This window comes from Anolis sagrei, chromosome 3 (assembly GCF_037176765.1).
Source record: "Anolis sagrei isolate rAnoSag1 chromosome 3, rAnoSag1.mat, whole genome shotgun sequence".
NCBI classification, from domain to species: Eukaryota; Metazoa; Chordata; class Lepidosauria; order Squamata; family Dactyloidae; genus Anolis; species Anolis sagrei.
Window position 1 is genome coordinate 117,557,724 of NC_090023.1, and position 19,294 is coordinate 117,577,017.

Below are 19,294 nucleotides of genomic sequence, written 5' to 3' on the forward strand. Positions count from 1 at the left end.
TTCCTCACCTTTAGGATTTCTTCTCCTCTTCCCTCGTGTTTTTGTACTTAATATTTCTCTGGATTCTTTGTTCTAAGATCATGCATAGAATGTACCCATTTGCCTTGCTTTCTCAACTCACTGTACCCAAGTTTCTCTCTTTTTGATGTCTTTCTTGCAACCTTATCCCATGAGCAAGAGGAAAGTGGGGGGAAGCGTCCTTAATAGTGGAGATGCAACATACCCCAGCAAGATCCATCTTCGGGAATAGCCAGCCATGCTACAATATTTTCCTGCTTTCCTCTGCTTCTGAATGCTTCCTTCAATCAGGAGTTGTGGGAACACCTGACTCTTGAAAAGGGTCTTTTCTCTGTCTTCACACACTGGTGAGATGGATTGTGTGTCGTGGGAAGACATCCATTGGATTCTGTTACACCAGCATTAGCAAATGGAGAAAATTTAGTGTGGTATAAGATCCTTGCTCTGTTATTTCCTCATCTAAATTTCATGTGATGCCTTCACTTTAGTGAACATGATACTCTCTTTCTCCCAACAGAAATGTATTACTTTTATTGTTTTCTGAACAATTCAAACATTTGCAAACATGGTACATTGACTCCTTCTGACCAAGAAGCCAAGTTAAAGCTACCTTGGTATAAACACCATACTTTCCATGATTGATTATCTGGTTTAAAAAAGGGCAACATTCAATCCATACAGTACATAGCATGAGTGGGTTCCTGAAGTTGGTGTTCTCTCTTTGAAGAAAGTTCCTCAAACAGAATGGGACTGAATAATGGAAATGCAGCTGGAGACTTTTTTAATTCCACAAATTCATTCATTCAGGTAGAATATCAGAAGTAGAGAGATTGATATTAACCTAGAAAATAGTTTGTTGTTTTGCATTAATCAATTCATTACTATATGTCTTAGATCCAGATTATCTTAGAGATTATACAAACCTGCTAGAGCTTTAAGATCTTCAGGGGAATGTTTCTGCCACATCCTTCCACCATAACAGGCTTGTTTTTTTTTGGGGGGGGGGGGGGAGGGAGAGAGAGAGGCTGCTTCAGTCCTCTAAAATCCCCTTCCATTGGAAGCTGGCTTGTCCTTTTCCCTGCTTTCCTTTTGCTGGTAGGCAAAGACCTTTATTTGAAGCAGACCTTTAATATGTAATCACTTTCAGGGAGATTTCATATTGGGGCTATGTACTTCATTCCTATTTTTCATTTTGTATTCCTTTTAAATGATTTTAATATGATGATTTTTATTGTTTTAAATTTTATTGGTTTATTTATTTATTTGTGTGTGAGCTGCCTTGAGCCCCACTCCACAAGAAAGATAGCAAATAAATGAGACTACTAGAATTACTACCAGATTAATTAATTTTGAAACACATTTACCGAGAATGGCATGAAAACTGTCAGCATTGACCCCTAGTGGTAAGTTTTGTTATTGAACCCCTCAAAAACCTTAATGTATTTTTGGAATTGTCTTCCCTAGTCTGGCCTTTTCCAGATTTCTTGGACTACATATACCTGACTATAGATTTTATAGGGCAGTTTATTTAGAAACGGCATGGCCACAGAAGACTCAATTATTTGTACAGTTTTAAGGCTCTGGTAATATGCATCTTGATTTATTTATTTTTTCAAAAAGCACTTTGTAATGTAAATACTTTTGATATTGTGCTAATTCAACAATTGTGAGATACATTTCAAAGCTTTTTTGCTTCTGTAATGAGTCAAAGGCATGCACCAGTGGGAAGTTCTGGAAAATATTATTGCCTTGATTAAAACGAAATGTTCAATTAATAGGAAAATGGCTTGTTGCAGGTAAGGGGTATCACAGGAAGTGAGCAGGAGGATCAGGGGAAGAAAGGGTCACATTTTTCTGTCCTCAATGTCGCTAAGCATATAAAAATATTTTTGGCACTATAAAATAATTGTGCTCCTATCACTCTTTTCAGAACCAAGAGAGCAACATCTACACCGCATGTATTGTCTGCAAGGGTTCAAGATCCCAAGTTCAGTCTTTGCCATTTCCAGTTTTCAGCGATGCTCTTCAACCATGGAAAATGCAAAATCTTGTATTTGTTGTTCTGCAAGATTAGTGAGTGTTGCTAATCAGCATATGTATTTGCTAGATGTAAACCAGTTATTCCCATCTCTGCCAGTAAGAGCCTGATAACAAAACAAAAAAAAATCCTTTAGGCTTCTTTTTGGGAAAGGGCAACGAATTAGCACATAAAACCACTTGTTCCCAAGCTCTGTATGAATGTATGAATAAAATACAAGATAAAATACTCCCATGGAAGATGCTAAAGACTTTGTTTCTGTCTGGGGAAAATACAAGAAACATTGTTGGGTAGGTTGGAACTCATTTCTCTCCCCACTCCCTCAAGTCATCAAAATACCAGATAGTTTTATTTTCTCCAAACATAGTCTTCAAACTTGTTTAGTTTGAAAACCATTAAGATGCTAAGAAGGTCAATAAAGTTACTGCAGAAGATGGCACATTATAGTATAGGGGTTTCCCCCCAGTCTTTCTCCATTTCCAAGGGTGCATGAAATGCTATGGAGTCACAGGAGGTGTAATTTTAGAAGCTTTTTCTGTTAAAGCATGCTGGTTCCTCACAAAATTATGACTCCCATGATTTCATAGTACTGATCCAAAATAGCTAACCTGGTGTCAAACTGCATTCATTTTACAGTGTAGATTCATCCCTGAACAGAAAACAATTTAATTGTTATCACCTCTTCCATCCACTTCCATTTGTTTCATTCTTCATCTTTTCTAACCGAATGCAATCTTTTAGCTGAACTTTCCTTAATGACTCAAAATTGCATGGAGAAGAGCTGACTTTTAAAAGAATTATTTTCCACCCATTTTTCTTAGAGACTTCAGGTTTGTGTGTGTGTGTGTGTTCACTTACTAAATTAAATGTTTTTTCCATGTTGCACCAGTGCAGAGGAAGCCGCATGGTGATGCTTCCCCACGTGTGATGGGGAAGCTTCATTGCAGGAGAGGATGTGGGACTGCCCCGTTGCCCTGCAGATTTGTCAAAGAGCCTGGTAAATCACCCTGCTGCCCTTCATCAATGTGATGAGGTCCTTAAGGTGCATCTATATTGTAGAGTTAATGCAGTTTGACACACCTTTAACTGCCTTGGCTGAATGCTATGAAATTATGGGAGTTATCATTTTACAAGTTCTTTAGCTTCCTCTTCATTAATTCTACAGTGTAGATTAGATGCTCCCCTGCTTCTAAATATCCAGGATCCTTCCCCCTTCCCCTCTTTTCTTGTGTCCCCAGCACAATGGATATCATTTCTATGTACCAAGGAAAGTCTGATGCTATTTGGTGTCCACCAGGCATCACTAGGATATGAGGGGGGCAAGGTGTAGGTGGCAGGTGAGCAGCAGTGAATTGGTTTTTTGTGCCAGTCATCAATGCAGCCTCCATGTAGCTACTAGGCCAGGTCAGGGGCTGTTGCTGTAACTGCCATGCAACTCCTGAGCCAGATTGTGGGATGACTATGTAGATACCCCCAAAGCATCATGATAACTGCCTTGTCTAGTGCTGAGGTCCAGGTTTTAATACGCTCTAGCATAGTAAGACAAGAATTATATGACTCTGGAGACAAGGTTTGATTTGTCAGGCTGGATCTACACTGGTCTATACCCCATGATCTGATACCAGATTATCTAGCAGTGTCGTTTCAGATAATCCAGTTCAAATCAGATAATCAGAGATCAGATCCTAGAATATAAGGCAGTGTAGATCCAGCCTTAGAGCTTGGTCCTAGTGGTTGAAAGTCCAAATAGAAGACCGGTAACAAAGGAAATAAAATGCTGGAACTTTGTTAAAAATTCCAGTCTCAGATCTTTCCCAACCTACCAAAGTAAAGAATCATTCCACACCATTCCACTTTTTCTATTATGGCATTGGGGCTTTTAAAATTCCATCTCTCTTGCTTTCACTCCTTCTATGGTCTCCCTCCTCAAAGTGGCTTTATTTTTGTTTGTTTTTGACTTCTCAATAGTGCCAAGGCTTTGTTATCCATCTTTCTATGTAACCCATATTCAGACCCTAATGTTGTCTGGGCTACAGCTCAGTTTCTCTAATCAGAATATACCAAAGTGTACTTGTTGGTATCTTCCCTGGTTCCTTCCCAGATTGTTCCCATTTAGTGGAACTAAAAAGTCTGAGTTCCTGCCTTGAAGCACTGTCTTAAACTGCAGTCAGATGTACAATCTTCCTAATCAGGCCTGGGAACCAGGCTGCAATTAAGCCTGCCTGGAAAAGAGCAGAAGAGCAAACAAAAATTATTAAACCATCACTCAGAAATCCTGTTTCTAATTTGAAAAAGGAAACGATGCATTAATCAAACCCAAGCTCTCAGCTCAGAGGCACATTTTAAAAATATCCTGAAACAACAAGAGGAAATCTTAGCAGTATTTAGAGAAAACATCTCCTGATTGGTTCGGATGTGTAGAGAAGTGAATTTGGACATGAAATGAGGTTTGGTGTTGTATTCTTAGCTTTAGTTGCCTCCAAGCAAAATAAAGTGAATGCCACTTGCAATCGAGGCACATGACAACAATCAAGGAGATGCCTGGGTTTTATTAAAGGAAAAGCAGCTTTCCTCCTTGATTCGAAACTGATGTGTAGCTTTTTCAAAGAGGAAAATGCACTGGGTTGAGTCCAAACTAAGGCCGTGTCTATATGAGCCTATTAAATGCTGTGGGAGCCCACATGACATACAGCTAGATACGCAGCAGAAGTGCTGCATTCAACTGTTAATTCAGTGCAAGGAGAAACTCCAAAACATCCAGTAAGCCCCAGAACGGTTTTGGTATTTTGGAGACAGTGCAATCCAGTGTCCATACATGAAATAAGACTCACTGTTGTGTCATCAGCCACAATAGGCTCTCCCAAAGATTGTCACCAGCAAGCTTCTGTGAGGGAGCTGTTGTGGCCAGTAACACATGGCAGTGGCCTCAATGTGCTCTCCTCTTGGTGAGTCATCTGGATGCCCAACGGTCTTCAAGCACACTACTGGGCTTCATCAGGGCAGGTCAGGAGCAGTTTATCAAAGAATGGGCAGGTGTAGGTCAAGCATCCTCATTGTTCCAAATGTGGAACAAACCAGATTCAGAATGCCAGTTCATGCTGTGTGTGTGTGTGTGTGGGTGGGTGGGTGGGGGGACCTCATTGGAAGCTTGCATTTGGCCATAATCCCAACCACACCCACGCCCTTCCCTTTCTGCTCCCCCTCCAATTTTACCCTCAAAAGAAAAGGAAAGCCTGGATACCTGGTTACCTGGTGATCCCCAGCATTTGTCTCCATAGCCTCCATACCTGCAAAGGAAAATCAATATCTTTGCAGCTGCTTTTTTAACCTGGGTGTAAATCATATTAAATGGTTTACCCCAGGTTAATCTGCATTAACCTGAGTGCAGGCTAATGCACCATCAACACTGCATTTTCTGGCAACGTAGATTGGCCCTTAGAGAAGATTCACTGAAATCAATGAGACCTTTTTATCATTCCACAGTGTTTTAGGCACTGGATTTTATACCCTTCAGCTGTCCCAGTTTGGCACAGGCAGTCCTGACACATTGCCCTTCATATCCCTTTTTAGTTGCTTTAAAAATGCCCCATTTACTCTCTCCCCAATTTGTCCTCGGCTTACTTGAGGTGCTGTATTCTGAGTTCAAAATTGGAAAGTAGTTTGCACTCAGTTAACTTAGGAGTGGGGAGAGAAGAGGAGAAGAGGGAAATTTTGTCCTTCCTGTTAGACTCAGGCAAAAGCAAACTTCCGCAGCCTCTTCTAGCTTGTCTGATCTTCCTTATTAACAACATTTGCCATCATGGCCTCATTCTTTTGTGAAGTGGCCACACGCATCCTAGTTCTCATCTGTAAAATGCTGGCAGGTATGGGGTTGAAGATGCCAAGTAGTAGAAAATATCCTTTAAACAAATGAGTTGGTTCATCCAATAGGGTAGGAGAATGTATGGCCTTCCAGATTACCTTGGACTGTGACCTCCCCAAGTCTAATTAGCTAGCATAACAAAGTAAACAAGGATAATGATGGTTTCAGCTCAAGAACATTCAGAGGGTAACCCATTTTTCATTGCACCAGAGATTCATAATGGCTTAGATGGTTTTTCTGGTTAATAATGGCACCTAAAGGGACCCTTCTGAATAAAAGCAGCATACCTTTGAATACCAGTTAATGAGTTCAGAAAATCTGAATTTGAAGAAAAATATTACTTTGGACTACAATACCTAGTATGTCCAGCTGGCTGGTGGACAGATTCTAGGAGTTGCAAGCCAGAACAGTAGTGTTCCCAAGGTCTGGGGTTTGTCCTTTCATGAAGTTCTAGAGCTCTTTGGCTCAGGATTATAAATGTCCCTTCCTACCTGTATATTCTGCCTTTCTCCTGGTAAGAAGACTAGAAGGTAGGAATTTGCCATGACAGTTCAAGTGGAATATGGTACTAAAATTGTGTAGTGTGAATGGGCTGATGGAAAACTCATTGTTCTCATCCTTGGCTTGAGCCAGCAATTGTTCAAAAACAAACAAACAAGGCAGGAACGTGTCTGTTGACATACCTGATAGATCTTTATCTAGTTTCAAAATCTATGGCATACACCTGCATCTTGGAGTAAGTCCCATCAAGCTACTTGAAATTTGATTCTGATTAGATGCTTAGAATGTGCTACTATGAGTCTCCTCCTCTGAGAGAAGTATACCATGCTTGGCTGATGTTCAGGCTCTTTTTTCATTCCTTAAGTGTTTCATTTTTCTGATGAATTTGTGCAAGCAGGGATATTTGTCTCTCAGCACTCTGAACTCTGCCAGGTGCTTCATCTGAAATTGAAAATCACGTTTCTCTTCAGAGATAGTTTCACGTGGACCTTCTTTGCTGAAACCTTCTAGCCAATGTCAGCCTGTATCCCAAGATTACACTTTCTTTGCATTTCTTATTTACTTCTTTTGCATCCTGTGCCTGTAGCTATGAATCAGGATAAACATATCTCTTATCTGGGTTGCAAATCAAAGGCTGGAAATTATATCTGTCACTGTTCATGCCATATTTCTGCCCCAACATTAACTACCTGGTTGAAAGCCATATCTGACATCATGTTGGGTGTGTTCCTGCATAATTTAAATGTTGAGAGAGGAAAAGTTGAGTTCTGCAAATTTCCCCTGATTTAATTACATGCTTCCTTAGTCACCGGTATCTACTCCTTATGTACAATCCAGTTTGTACCTTATGTTATGAGTTAGTTTGGGGTAAGTCAAACAATATATTGGGGATTAGATAGTTAGAACTGGTCACACATGCTGCTATTGTTATGATAGCCTTGAACACATAAAGACTGGAATAACATGTGCAATTTAAAGTGATTTAAAAAAAAATACATGCATTTCCTCTGGCCTTAGCAGTACAAAGTAGTTGCTTCAAATACAAGGCAAAGAGATATTCTCAGTTTTTCCTTGTATATCATGGGAATTAAAGTGTCAGTTTCAAAAATCAGTGAGCTTTTTAAGAAAGGAAAGGGCAAAAATTGTGTTTTCTATTATCAAATGTGCATAGATGGAGCTAAATGTGGCATTACACTGAGAAGACATTAGTGAACCTTCTTCCCTTTCCTTTCCCTTACAACCCTCAGTGGCATCTGAAAAAACTCAATGAAAACACTGTGCAGGGGCTGGGAATGGATGAGGAGTTTTTCCTTTTTCTCTCCACTGGATTCTACTGTTCTACCAGTGAAAATCTACCACTGGATCATGTCCATAGGTTTGGATCTCCATGTAATCAAATTTAGAATAAATCCATTTAAAACTGATCACGTCTTATAAATGAAATTCCATATGGAGCCCACCATAAAGCTTGAAAAACTAGGATATATTTTCATAAATAGGCTATTGGGAGGTTAAAGAGAGCAAGCAAGAAATTGCTATATCTAACAAAAAACAGTTATTGAAGAAACCTTTTATATTTTCTTCCATAACTGGTAACCCTGACCATCTTTCTTCCTTGCTTCCTTTAAACCCCCTCAAAATTATGACTAATGACTTCATCAAATGGGGGGAATTTAGTGTCCTGGGATGCTAATAGATGGAGCCCCACAATGACCATCATACTTATTTATTTATTTATTTATTTTAGTTGATACATCCCATCAATTAACAAACTTTTACCATACAAGTCTTATATCAATATACATTATCCCAAAAGTAAATTTACTTTACATGACACTTTATACATTCCTTAGATGTGTATCACCCATTACCCATACCATTCCCCATTCCCCCCTCTCTCCTAGAACAGCAATTCTAAATGATGTCATTGCATCGATTTAACTGTGTGGAAAGCCTGGTTCACAATGATATATCTATCATCTCCATCTATTTTGTCGATTAGAATAAATTTCCTGTATCAGTCTTGTTTTGTATGACTATTTATATACTGTTTTTCCTTTGATTAATGAAATCATTGATTATATATTCCGATAGATAAGCCCACCAAGTTTCCAAATCCCATCTTGTATTTGTCTCTCCATCCTCAGGATATCATAGCCTGTATTGCAGCTGTCATATATTTTAGGATTTCTGTCCAAGTATTGTTACCTTCTTTTGCCTGTATAGTGAGAGATATGAATCTGGCTTTATCCCACTTTAATTCTTTCCCTATTATTTTTTCCATTGCATTTCTTATTTTACAATAATAGTTCTGAATTTTTCTACAATGAATGAACCTTTCCCCCCAATAATTATGCCAACACTTGTTGGAAACATTTTTCATTATGTGAGCTAATTGAAGGGGGGTTCTGTACCATTTAAGAGATTATTTTCCTTTGAATGTCTTTGATCCTCATATGCTTAATTTTCTTGCTAAAGTTTTTTTTTACTTGTTTCCAGTTCTCTATAAGGGTTGTTTTTGTGTAGTAAGATAAGGTGATTAGTTCCTTGTACAATAACCCAATAATTCCTTTATCTTTTTCTGCTTTCCTTTTAAGTATTCCTTCTAGAGGAGTTTCTGCTACCTCTCTTCTTTTCATGGCCTGAGCTCTACTAGACAGGCCTAACCACACTATCTAGTTCCCTTGTCCAACTTTGTCTTTTATCTTGTCCCAATCTGTTATTTCTCCATTGGGTTCCATGAGATCCCCTACCTTTTTGATACCATTTTCATTTATAGTCCTTATTAGGTTCCTGAATGTCTTGGTACTGGCCATCATATGACATGTGACTTCTTCCAGCTGGGGTGAAAATGTTGCCAGATGCTTTCCTCACAATACGGGAGGCTTCCTGTGTTGTGCTGGTTCCACTGGAGCCATTACGAGGCCAGCATGATGGGAGCTGCGTGCGGGGCAACAGTTTCACCCCACTCCCCCTCTCCTTTCTCAGAGAAACAGGATGCTTCACCTGGCCTTTGTGATGACGCCCTAAGTAGTGATTGTCCATACCATTATTTAACAATAACTATTTCATGTTAATGATCACTACTTATGACCTCATCATATTAGCTATGAACTATCTCTCGAACTGGTCATTGACCGTAATCAAATGAACTTGAAGCATCCAGGAGGAAAGAGGGAGCAGCAGGGTGAATTTGTCACCCTGTGCTTAGCCTTCTCTCTGTGATGCTTTCCTCATTACTTGGGGAAAGCATCACCCTCCTGGATAGGCCCTGTGCTGGCTCCATTGGAATCAGCACAACATGGGAAGGCTCCCGTGTTGAGAGGGAAGCATCATACAATGGTTTCCCTCTAATTGGAGAAGGGGCTTCCACAGGAATCTCCCTTACATTGTCTGATGGGCAGCATGCCCACCAGTTCTCCAGCTGGAGTGGAAGAAGTGGACTTCTCCAGCTGGAGTAGAAGAGTGGACTTCTCAAAGTAAATGCGATGAGGTGGTTTGTCACAATTTTGGCACTATTGTGATGATGATTATAACCTCCACCCCACCACCTCCAATTTAATTTACTAGGGAAAATGAAGGCAATTCTTCTGGCAATTGATATTTCCATCAGGTCAAGGGATAGGATCAGCCCAGGAAGTGTTACTAATTTATTGATACTGGATTCTTTATTTATTTAATTTGATACTGGATTCTTTATTTACTTAATTTGTATCATACCTTTCTCCTGACATGGGATTCAAAGGGGCTTTTGCAAAAATGACTTTGCAAGAGCATGGGAATTTCTGCAGTTATTGATATGATTCTTTATAACTGCTTGCTATGGTGAGCCCTGGCAGTGGAATCTAGTTCTAAGGAGTGAATCCTCTTTAATCATTTTTCCAACAATCCTGCCATCTAATAGAAAGGTACCTGTAGGGGAAAGGGGTGAAAAATAATAATAATTTATTTATAACTTGCCCTATCTCCCTGAGGGAATTCTATATTATATTTAATCTCTATAAATAAAGAGATTAAATAATCTCCAACAGATGTAGCAAAGGAGGTGGGGGTTGATAGTGGCATCATAGCAAAATGTGACAAGATCATGATGAAAAGTGGAATAACTTGTGCCAATTGCTGAAATGCAGCAAAAAGGTATCGTAATGTGATCATTGTAATAAGATTGTTTCTTACATTTATGATTCATTAATATACATATATATCTGTGCAGGATGGTAAATTTCATTGAGAAAATATACAGGAATGAACAAAAAGAATGAGTAGCTCAAATGTATGTGTATATGTAGCACATTTTGCAAAGTCCACAAATTCAAGCATAAAGACAAATTCAAATTCAAAGACAAAAAAATGGCAGATTCACCTGTGTATCAAGGCTGTACAAAAGTTCAGAAGGGGATGATTTTTCAGGCATGAGTAATGAATCCTATACTTATTCCATCTTCTTGTTTGTGAGAAATAGATTTCATTGTGTGCTAACAGTGTGATGCGATCTCCGGGATTAGTTAAAATCATATTTGTTAGATATGATTTTTGCTTTTGTTTTTGTTTTGGCATTTCCTTTTCCAAACACCAGTTGAATCGTTTCCCAAATCAAATCAAAGCTGGGAAAGTGTTACATTTGTTGAAAATCAAGCTCTGTTATTACAATTTTCCTTTCAGAAGTTCACATGTACTATTAACAGCGCTCAGGTGCAATTCATAACAAATGCTTCGAAAGACATCTGCATAGCTCTAGCTATCTGCAGTTTCTTAATCAGAATCCATCTGACAAATGTTAACATGTCAAGTTTCACCACACCCTGCCAAACAGATTACTACAATCAGAGATTCCTTGGGTCTTTTTCTCAATCTGATAAAAACTATATTATTCCTTTGCGTGACAGTTCTGCTAAACCTTTATTTGTTCTCTGTTTTCATAGGTGTGTCAGGAGGCATCTTTTGCAAGAGGCAAATATAGAGCCAGGCATTATGCTAGCCAGATTTATTGAGAATGTGACAATGTAACCTCCTTTTTTTGGCCTGGGATTTGAGATTTCTATTTTCTTTTAGTCTTTTTATCTCTCTATATAATAAAAGTTAACGCATGTATGTACAGAACCCCCATGACCAACAGAAAGTATTGGAGGGGGTTGAAGGTGGGATTTGACCCTGGGTTCCGGGAGTTAAAGAACACTCCAGAGAACACTCTGAACTCAACTGATGATGGATCTGAACCAAACATCGCACAGAAATGTGAGACATAAAATTTGGAAGAGAAAACAAAAAAACAAAATTTCTAGTTTTTCTTTTATAATGTCCTCTGAAACATCAGATATTTTGCCAGAGGAGATGCCATGTGTATACTTGTTAAATCTGAAACCATATGGAATGTTGTGTTTCTAAATTAGCTGGTTGGAATTACCATTGATAATGTTGCCTTGTATCATAGAAGAGAAGTCCCAATAAGGAGTATTCAATGCTTAATTGAAATTATTGATAGATACGGATCTGTGGCAGGATTTAATAAATAAAGAGAAATCCATGTTCTTAACCAAAAATCTATCAATATTGAAAAACTGGAAGATATATCAGCTTATAAGGCTGTAACAAAAGTAAAATATTTAGGATTATGGATTGCTAATAAAAATAACAATTTATACCAAAATAATTATGAAAAAGAATGCAAAGAGGTAAGAAAAAAGACCTGGAAAGATGGTAAAGAATCTGACTAACCTGGATGGGGATAATAGCTGTGATTAAAAAAATGATGGTTTTACCAAAAATGTTCTTATTTCAACATCTACAAGTAATTAAGGTAGCGAAGGCCTTTGAACAATGGAGGAGGGATTGGTTCAGTTCATATGGAATGGGAAAAAACTAAAATTGCATACAGGAACTTAATAGATGCTAAAGACAGAGGGACTTAGCGCTCCCAGATCTTATGTACTACTATGAAGTGGCAGGCTTTAACTAGATAAAGGAATGGATGAGAATAGAAAATTGTGCTGTATTTAACTTAGAAGGATACAATTTAAGATTTGGATGGCATGAATATTTATGATATGAAAAAGAAAAAGCCAATAAAGATTTTAATAAACACATTATAAGAGATACAAGAAGGGGATGGAGCAAAAAACACTTCTATGGTTGTAATCTCTGGAGGCAGTGTTTAATCCAGTAATTAATGAGGAAAAGAGAACCTATAGGAAGCACCTAAGCAAAGAAAAAGGGCAATGGAAACTACAAGGGAGAGAAGAATTAGAGATAAATTACTGGTTTCATTACTACACAACAGATGTATGAAATATACTAAAGTAAGATTTTCCCATGGAAAATTGGAACTGGATAACATTTTGGAGAAGATGAATACAGGACTAATTTCCAGATTATACAGAGACATTTTAGAGTACAATTTAGAAGATTATCAAATAAAAAAAGTAATGATTTCATGGGCTAAAAATTTAGGGAAAATAATGATTTGGAAAAATGGGAATATTTATGGGAAATTAGCAATAACTGAATCCATCAGAGAAAGCATGTACAAAATGTTCTATAGAAGCTATATAACTCCCGAAGTGATAGGCAAAATAGATAAACCTTATCGGGGGGTGGGGGGGGGGGATGCTGGAGATGCACAATAAAACTTGGTGGACTTGTAGGCTGGTACAAACTTTTTTTGGGAAAAGGTAGTCAAGGTAACAAACAAAATAAATACTAAAATGGTTAAGAAAAACCCAAAAATGTGCCTTTTAGGTTTGTTTGGTGAAAAAGTCAGTAAAGAAGACATGGAAATTTGTCAACACCGTTTTGTAGCAGCAAGATTAATAATAGCAAAATCATGGAAGGAGGAAAAAAGAGCTCTTTATAAAAGACTTTGAGGACAATTATCAGACTATATTCAAATGACCAAGCTGTCCAATGGCATTACAGGAGGAAATAATGGCGACTTGTATTTGAATATTTAGAAAAGAAGACAAAGGTAGACTTTAAAATAGCAGCAAGGGGAAGTTATTAATTTATAGATGAGGAAATATTTTAATGTGATAGTAGTTTCAAATTTAAATTGTATAAATTGTGGCACCTGTACCCTAATCCTTTAGCCTTCTAGACTAGCACCTTATATCTCTACCCCATAGTAATAATGCATAAGACCACGTTTGCTAGTAGGCTTTTGTTTGGCCTGTGGGGGGAGAGTGATTGGGAAACTATGTTTTAATCTGTTTTATTGCATTTGTATGTTTTAACTGTTTTATAATTTGATAAGTTATATTTATTATTTGTATGTATAATGAGGCATTGAATTTTGCCATAATGTGTAAGCCGCTCTGAGTCCCCTTCAGGGTGAAAAGAGCGGGGTATAAATATAGTTGTTAATAATAATAATAAATTGAGTGGTGTCGGAAGTTATGGTTCCCAGGTGAGGGGCGGAGTGAGTGTGGTAGGCAGATGAATTTGTATTATGTGCATTCGATATATTAATTTTATTTTATTTTACATTCTGTATATCACCTTTACACAATAAACATTAAAAACATTTTTAATGAAACCATATGGAAGGTTCTACTTCCAAAATTAGCTGGCTGGAATTACCAATGATAATGTTGCCTTCTATCAATTGTCTTCAAATAATATGTGTTTTCAATAACAGCACCCACCACCCAGCACTATGAACATATATTCTGGCAGGGACAGAGGGTTGTTGCAGTCCAGGAACAAATGGAAACAGAAGGCTATATTATACCCTATGGTGAGCTTTCCCCATGCTTGGTCACACACCATCTTCCACCTTTACTGAATGTAGATGGGGTTTTGTGCTGAGTGTGCTGAAAGCTGTGCAATCTGTTTATGTATTACTCATGTCCAACTCAATGAATATATATACTTCACTATCATTTCAAGTACCTGGATAATTTAGAGGTGCCTTGAGAAACGTGCGTGTCCATAACCAAGCTGTTAATCAATGTGTAAAGACCTTAAACTTTATTCCTAAAAATCTTCAACAGCATGTAAAATAAATATTATTGTTCTTAGGTGCTGTCAAGTTGGCTTTAGCTTCTGGAGATCGTAGGAATGAGAGTTCTTCAATTGGCCCTGTCATATACAACCTAGCTCATGTTTTGAAACTTAGGGATATGGCTTCTTTGACTGAGTTAGTTCAGTTGTACTGTGGTCTTCCTTTTTCCATACTGCCTTCCAGTTCACAAAATTCCACTATACATTTCTTGATGTATTTTGTTTCGTTCATGGACAAGGCATAAGACTGTGCAATGATGGAGGTATTTGTCTTCTAAAATCCCAGAAAATATGGAAAAATTGACATATTTCTCCCTATCCATTGGTTCTGGTGAGGATCGAAAGAGCAGCTTAGTCAACTTTCAGGAGCTAACACTGACATAATGTAGTGTTAAAGCGATAGGCCTGTTGTTGTTGTTCATTCATTCAGTCATCTCCGACTCTTCGTGACCTCATGGACCAGTCCACGCCAGAGCTCCCTGTCGGCTGTCACCACCCCCAGCTCCTTCAAGGTCAGTCCAGTCACTTCAAGGATGCCATCCATCCATCTTGCCCTTGGTCGGCCCCTCTTCCTTTTGCCTTCCACTTTCCCCAGCATCATTGTCTTCTCTAGAGAAGTGATAGGCCTAGACAGGTGCCATTTAGAGTACAGTAGATTTACCAACTCAGCAAGACATCGTGTCAATTTAGTTCAATGGCCTAAATCCAATTCCAACCAGAGTAGACACACTGAAACATTAGGATGTTGGTTAAGCTTTATGTAAGCTCCATTGATTCAACAAGTTTGCTTTAGTTGGGACTAGTTGCTGAATTTATGCAAATAGATCTATTTTAATAATGACTTAGTCTGGCTCCAATGCACTTTCTCTCATTTTCTTTACACAAATACCTGAGCTACAAGAACCTAATCCATTAGCAGGTGAGAAACTACTTTTGAAAGTTCTACAGTTTCAAAAGGAGCTTTCTGTATCAGCATAAGTGGCCATGACCCAAGACAAACATATCTAAAGCCAATATCAGCAACATTTGGTTGGTACTAAATGTTTAAACCTTCAATCCTGTACATGCATATATGAGAGTACACAGCTCATGAGAAACTGTGAGATCAATTCCTATCTAAAGATGCATGCGATCCACTGGAAAAGTAAGTCAGATGCTGGCTCCTCTCCCCTTTTCCCTGCATCACCTTCACTGCATTTTCCCTCTTGCTTCTTCATCGAGTGGCATTACATATCAATTTACATATCTGAAGCTCGTTTAAAATATATGAAAGAGGCAAGGAAGCTCTGTGGACCACGGCATATCTCTCTAGCAGCATTAACCACTGTGCAGAAAGGCTGCTAATTCTGTTTCAATGATACCGCTGACAGGCTGGTTGCGCAGGCTGCCTTTGATCTGCCTTTTACATTCATTTACCTTAATAAGAGCTGGCTTTATAGGACCAATTAAAATTACAGCCCTTCCTAGTTATCTCTACCAAGCACAGTGGAATTACAGTGGAGTTTAGAAAATGTTTTCACTTAACATGGAAGTTATACCTTCTTGGCTTGCAGTGGAAACTTGAATTTATAAAGTGCATTTTCATATTTTAGCTCTCCTTGCATAAGAAAGTTTTCAGGTTTGCAGATTAGGAGCTTCTAACCAATATAGCTCCTATGTTTCATAAATCCTCATAGCTAGAGTTCTGTCCAAGTAGACTGGATGGGTCACACTTTGCAGTGCAATCTAGCCTTTCTTCTCCTTCTGTGGTTTGGCTATAAACTCCTTATTAGCTGAGCCTTTACTCACCCTTTTGCCAAGATTGTCCTGAGAGAATGGCATTATAAATACCAAATAAGGATAAACTATTTTTTTAAGGTAACTGAATTGTCAAGAAATTTTGGTGCGGCAATGATTTAATCTATATTTTTTGTGATTTTTCTGGAATGGCCTTCTTTCTCTCCCTTTACATTCTCTGATATACCCAGGACTCCTCCATGGCAGTTCTGATTCTGGAATTCCCCTCCCAAAGAAGTTATTCTGGCACTCTCCTTACTGTCATTTCATTTGTTTGATGGGCTTTTGAGAAGTGATATTTTAGGGAGCAGGCTTTTTATACATGCTTCTTTTTAAAAAATCTTGTTTATGTTTTAAAAAATGTTTTCCATTATTTGATAGTTGAATTGCTTATATACCTTTGTGTACTGTGAATTTTATTTATGCTTGTTTTGAATTCTTTGTAAGTCACCTCGAGTCCAGAATACTACTACTACTACTACTATTACTACTACTACTACTACTACTAATAATAATAATAATAGGCTAAGTCAACCCAGATTGTGTCCCTATCCTTTGTTAAAATCTTTAAGAGTCTGTGTTCATCATGATTCAATGTGTAATACTTAACTATTTAGAATCTGGTAATTTCTTCATAACAATATATTTTTCTCTAGGCATAAAGACAAATGAATAAATAGATTAGATAAATTAAGGACCTGATCTCATGAAGGGAAGGGGGGCTTCATGTTAGCATAGTGTTATGTCCTGTTCTGTTAGAAAGCAAATAGTATCATTTCTTAGATTCCATTACACATTGTTATTTCTTACATTTTCTCCTGAAGTCATCCATTTTCAGATTTATCATACAAGTGAGTGCAGTGTCTATCCACTTAAAAAAAAACTTTTGGGATGCATATAACTTCATTCCTTTTATGGTCTAACTGTAAACTATGATCACTTTTATAGTTGTGCATATATATGGCTCATATATATGGCTACATTCATGCTCTTAGCCATTTGATTTACTCTCCTCCTGCACAAGAAAGTACTGCTAAAATTAGTTAAATATTGAGTCTTTTCCATAAATCCAATGCTTCACTCATGATTTTACTCTACTGGTTCACTTTCCTCCTAAACATTGGGATAGGAATGGAGAAGACAAAAGCAAAAGATTGTTTTGTGTTTCTGTGTAGATCATCAGGATTAAGGTGATATATGTAACAGGCTAGATTTTGGCTAGGTTTTATTTGCTTCCATATAAACTATGTTGTTGTTCTGAACTATTTAAAGCTGGTATTTTAAGTACCGTGCACCAAGAATCTAAAGATATCATTTTAGGAGTGGTTTGATATGCCTTTGCAGTGGAATAATTGAATTTTGTGTATAACATAGTTTTTTTTAAAAAAAGAAAAGCTTTCTGAGTTGGATTTTAAAACAATATTTAAAGTGTTATTTTCGATTCCTATTTCTATGTACAAGTAGTCCACAAATTACTAACAAAGTAGGTTCTGTAGGTTTGTTGTGAAGTTGGAACATGTACATTTTTAAAGTGTAACTCCATGTGTGTGCGTGTGTGTGTGTGCGTGCGTGCATCCAAAGTGTGTGTGGAGATATATATAATATATGGAGATATATATATAATATATGTGTGGAGATATTATATATATAAAGCTTTGGATAGCATAGGGAGGGTTAACACCCAAGTGGTGTTTATTTTGCTATCTGTGCCCCTGTTCAGAAGATTTCACCTCACTTTCTGTCCCTATAATAATCAGATTTTGAAAAATGTGGCTTGTGGAAAAAAGGATTGGTGATAAAACTTCTGTTGAGACACCTTTTCCCCATGATACTCATTCAGGAGCAAATTACCCTTCCAAGGGGTAGATTTCTCTCACTTCCTGTTGTCTCACCCCAGCTTCCCCCATTGCTAGTAAGGCAACATGGGAAGGCACCTGTGTTGCTGTGGTGGTGGTGTGCCCTACTTTCTCTCCTCTTTCAGCTAGAAGCCTGGCCGGAAATGCCTGTGCATCCTCTAATGGGCTCTGTGCTAAAAGTGGAGCGAAAGCAGCATACGATGGGCAAATAAGCCCATGTGATGAGGTGGTTAGTAGCCATTGTTATATCCATTATCAGTTATGATTGTGCATTTAGGATATGTCTGAAAGATCCATTTTCTATCGGCTTATTTTTTTTGGAGGGGGGGGGGGGCTTCCCATGCTCCCCTTCCCCTAATTTAAGGCATTTAAGCTGTATTACTCTAGAGGAGAGGCACTCAGCTGTAGGCAGGCACATGCTTTAACGATGCTTCTTACCTCTTTCTTACTCTAGAGGAGATGCTCGACCTGCATGCCACACATTCACTCTCTTTCCAAGGCAGGGAGGCAAGTTCTCATTCTTACTCTAGAGGAGCCACTAGGCTACAGGCAGACATGCACACTTTTTGGGTCTGCATGCCACACACACAATCTGTCCAAGGCATAGAACACCATGTGCTCATGGAAAACAGGCGAGGAGTTGGGATCAGCTCCTGCTTGCTTTTGTGTTGAGCTGATTTTCGTACTGAGAAGGCTTTCCCATTACATGCTCCCAAAGGTAACGAAAGTAACAAAAGAATGGATGAAACGAAGGAAAATGGTTGCACACCCTATTCTCAGCGAGTTTCTGCACTCCTTTAAAATGTTTTAATTTATTGTAAGCAGACTTGGCTACCATTCTAGGACAAATGAATAAAACATCCAAGTTAGAAGCCATCACAAGTTCACGTGGTAGCAAATTCCACAGTTTATGCATTGAGTGAGGAAGAAGTGCCTTTTACCTGTTCCAGATCTGCCACTCAGGATTAGATTTTCAAAATTCATATTATGATGATTGTTAAACAGTCTCCCTCATATGTCTTCCTTCTTATCAAAATCATAGTTAAGAAGTATGTACATTGTAGTCTCTCCAACTCCCAACAGGGGTACATACAAGCAATGCCATTTGTCATTAGCATTGCTTGTGAATTTGGCCCAGAGTAGCAATTACCTAAACAACCACTCACCAGCTTTAAATTAATTTTCGCTGTATTGATGTACATCCAAAATTGTCAAACAGTGTTGAGAAAAAGTAATATGTAGTAAGAT

The 19,294-nt window shown here is 38.1% G+C and overlaps 1 long non-coding RNA gene across 1 annotated transcript in view; it reads right to left on the reverse strand.

The window, feature by feature from the left end:
- LOC132769966 (uncharacterized) overlaps positions 1-19,294 on the reverse strand; it is a 41,779-nt gene that overhangs the window by 11,769 nt on the left and 10,716 nt on the right. The window contains exon 2 of the long non-coding RNA XR_010909572.1: positions 5,298-5,343. This is a non-coding gene — a long non-coding RNA (uncharacterized lncRNA). The remainder of the gene's footprint in view (positions 1-5,297; positions 5,344-19,294) is intronic.